Below are 4,457 nucleotides of genomic sequence, written 5' to 3' on the forward strand. Positions count from 1 at the left end.
TATCAAATCAACAAACATTGCTTGTATACCTGTTCTTCTCTGTGGTCTTTGCAGTGGCTATCCTGGGGGTTCAACTTGCTGGCTCAGCTGATTGTTTGTTGGTATACAGATTTTCAGGCTACAGTTTCATCATCTATAACAGTCAATGTTATGGTCTCATACACAGAGAATATTGACAGTTCTTTCAGTGCACACTTGTGCTTTTAGTCTGCCTGCTAGGCCACGTTATGCTACTTCAGTCTTTGTCATAGGATAATGTGAAACTGGAGAGCCCATAGATGCTACTGGGTCGACTAGGGAAATAACATTGTCTGTGCTTATTATCTAGGTGTGTGTGTGTGTGTGTGTGTGTGTGTGTGTGTGTGTGTGTGTGTGTGTGTGTGTGTGTGTGTGTGTGTGTGTGTGTGTGTGTGTGTACGTGTGGGCGTGTGGGCGTGTTTAACTACTCTTGTGGGGATCAGAAGCCCCCACAAGTAAAACTAATTTTGACCAACTGTGGACATTTTGTTGATCCCCACAAGGGATCCCCACAATACTATTTCTAGGAGGTTTAGGGTTAAGGTTAGAATTAGTGTTAGAATTACGTTCTGGATTAGCGTCAGGAGCGAGGCTTTGTTTTAGGGTTAGGAGCTAGGTTTAGAGATTGGGTTAAGGTTACGTTTTTGCGTTAGGGTTAGGGTTAGGGGTTGGGGAAAATAGGATTTTTAATGGGACTGAATTGTGTGTCCACATAAGGTCAGCTGTATGTATGAGAGTGTTTTAGTGATGCACAGTTCAGCTGTTTGTTCACCCGCAACCGTCCTCAATTGCTAATATTTCATCCACAACTGCCTGACAATATAATAAAGAGAAAATCCGAGGCCGACACTGAACCCTAATCTTCAAATATAGAAAATGCGCTCTAGGCTAGTCAAAACCCTGCGGATGATTTTTTGACAGGGGGTGCATTATTTGTTTGCCTGATTTAAATATGTTTCTGCTTATCATTTCCGACATTTTGGTAGGCTATTGTTAGTCAACTTGTCTATAATTAGAAACATGTAGCTTCTCTTTTATCATTCATTATATGTTGCCCTAGAAGACGAAAGAATCACTTGCTCAACAGAATAATGTAACAGATCTTTAGAATGAATGCTTCAATCTAGTTGACGTTGGTAGTTTTCTCTGTCATCTCTCGCGGAGCAAAGACATTTATGGACTGGGGGAAAAATACAATACCCCCCCCCCCCCCCCCCCCCAAAAAAAAAAAATCAGGAATGATTTTCTGTGCCAGATATCCATCAGTTTGACCGGTTGTAGGGAGAAAAAAGTATGTGAAAATTAGATGTGTTTCTGATAAGATTGCTACGGAGCCCCTAGAGAGAGAAAAACCTGCCAGACTAATCCGTTCCCTCTGTTTTTTATCAATTATCTCTGATTTACATCCGTTCCCTTAGATTTTGTATTCTTCCCTCTATTGTTTTATCCAGTCCTGTTTTTTAACAAAAACAATTTAAATCAGTTTTATTATTTCCAGAAATTCCTGCGCTTTTTGAGAGATCAATGAGGGTTTGATGAGGATCTCGTACAGACCTTCATCAATGAATAGGTAGGCCTATGTGTTAGCTAACTTTTAGTTATAGTGCAGGGATGAGAGTGCATCATTGAAATTGCACCTGTTAACACAGAAGCCTCCGGTCCTAGAAAGTATTCCGTTCTGCCTCTTGACAATTAAACAATCATAAACACATAAAGGTGTGTGCCTGATGCCATGTTGTACTGGACGATCAAATCATGATGGCAATATAGCAAGCACATTTAGTTCCAGGTGGAGAAAGTTGCATTCTGTGCATGGTTCTCTTTATGGTTGTGCTCTGTATTTACAAATCAGCAATCACATAATGTAGTTGACAGTACAGTAAGGAGCAGGCAAAATATACTTTCCAATAACCTGAACCATTGTCATGTCAGTGCTCTTTCATGGTGTAATCTCGAAATCATCCACCAGGAGGCGCTGTTCATGTTGACCATGTGACATGAATCCGAGTTTGCGCATAGTGTCTAGTTTGCATCGGAAACATGCATAATTTAGTCATGACAGCTAGTGAGGGTCCTGACTTTTCAGGTTATTGAAATTACTAATCCTAAAAGCCTACACAAATCCACTATGTTAACAATAAAGTCAGCCATGGTTCAGAAAAGGTAGTAAAAAAGAAGACAGTAAATGAGTTTGTCTCAATAATATATTGCAATACTATACAAGCAATGAATTCATAGACTATTATAATTGCCAAAAGTTGTAAAAAAACAAACTAAATGACTAATACATGCAGTTCAAACGTCAAAGAAAAGTGTCTAGTCAAACAAAATTCTAGCCAGATAAACCAAGTGTATCAGAGGAATGTTGTCCATAAATCTAACCATAAACAGCTAAAAAGCTTCACATAAGAAAATGGATATTAAAGACACTAAAGGCTGTCATGTTACCGCAAGGCTGCCTATAGGCACACGTAAATACGAACAATGATTGATTTTTTATTTAAATGTTTTATTTAACTAGGCAAGTCAGTTAAGAACAAATGATTATTTACAATGACGGTCCACCAGAAGGCAAAAGGCCTCCTGGGAGGATAGGGGCTGGGATTTTTTTAAATATATAACAATTTTGGGGGGGGGGACAAAACACACATCATTACAATAGAGACACTACATAAAGAAAGACCTAAGACAACAACATAGTATGGCAGCAACACATGAAACACAGCATGGTAGCAACACAACATGACAACAACATGGTAGCAACACAACATGACAACAACATGGTAGCAACACAACATGACAACAACATGGTAGCAACACAACATGACAACAACATGGTAGCAACACATGAAACACAGCATGGTAGCAACACAACATGACAACAACATGGTAGCAACACAACATGACAACAACATGGTAGCAACACAACATGACAACAACATGGCAGCAACACAACATGACAACAACATGGTAGCAACACAACATGACAACAACATGGTAGCAACACAACATGACAACAACATGGTAGCAACACAACATGACAACAACATGGTAGCAACACAACATGACAACAACATGGTAGCAACACAACATGACAACAACATGGTAGCAACACAACATGACAACAACATGGTAGCAACACAACATGACAACAACATGGTAGCAACACAACATGACAACAACATGGTAGCAACACAAAACATGGCACAAACATTATTGGGCACAGACAACAGCACAAAGGGCAAGGTAGAGGCAACAATACATCACACAAAGCAGCCACAACTGTCAGTAAGAGTGTCCATGATTGAGTCTTTGAATGATGAGATTTTGAGTGTTTGAGTGTTTTTTTGCAGCAGTTTGAGTGTTTTTTGCAGCTCGTTCCAGTCGCTAGCTGTCGCAAACGGAAAAGAGGAGCGACCCAGGGATATGTGTGCTTCGGGACCTTCAACAGAATGTGACTGGCAGAACGGGTGATGTATGTGGAGGATAAGAGCTGCAGTAGGTATCTCAGATAGGGGGGAGTAAGGCCTAAGAGGGTTTTTATAAATAAGCATCAACCAGTGGTTGGGTATACAGAGGTGACCAGTTTACAGAGGGGTATATAGAGTGCAGTGATGTGTCCTATAAGGAGCATTGGTGGCAAATCTGATGGCCGAATGGTAGAGAACATCTAGTCTCTCGAGAGCACCCTTACTTGGCGATCTATAAATTACGTCTCCGTAATCTAGCATGGGTAGGATGGTCATCTAAATCAGGGTTAGTTTGGCAGCTGGGGTGAAAGAGGAGCGATTACGGTAGAGGAAACCAAGTCTAGATTTAACTTTAGCCTGCAGCTTTGGTATGTGCTGAGAGAAGGGCAGTGTACCATCTAGCCATAATCCCAAGTACTTGTATGAGTGACTACCTCAAGATAAACCCTTAGAGGTCGTAATCACACCGGTGGGGAGAGGGGCATTCTTCTTACCAAACCACATGACCTTTGTTTTGGAGGTGTTCAGAACAAGGTTAAGGGTAGAGAAAGCTTGTTGGACACTGACAAAGCATTGTTGTATAGCGTTTAACACAAAATCCAGCTTAGTATATGACTATGTCATCAACAAATAAAATCGACAAATACATCTAGGCTTAGGATCGGCTCCCGAGTGGTGCAGCGGTCTCAGGCACTGCATCTCAGTGCAAGAGGTGTCACTACAGTCCCTGGTTTCAACCCAGGGAGTCCCATAGGGCGGCACACAATTGGCCCAGCGTCGTCCGGGTTTGGCTGGGGTAGGCCGTCATTGTAAATAACAATTTGTTCTTAACTGACTAGTTAAATAAAGGTTAAATAAATAAACAATGTAAATGATGCATTGAAATCAAAGATATCAAGCCTACTTATAAGCACGTTAAAGACACATGCATGACAAACAAAACAAATAACGCCGAAATGACGAAGGTAA

Source organism: Oncorhynchus mykiss, chromosome 2 (genome assembly GCF_013265735.2).
Source record: "Oncorhynchus mykiss isolate Arlee chromosome 2, USDA_OmykA_1.1, whole genome shotgun sequence".
Taxonomy (NCBI): Eukaryota; Metazoa; Chordata; class Actinopteri; order Salmoniformes; family Salmonidae; genus Oncorhynchus; species Oncorhynchus mykiss.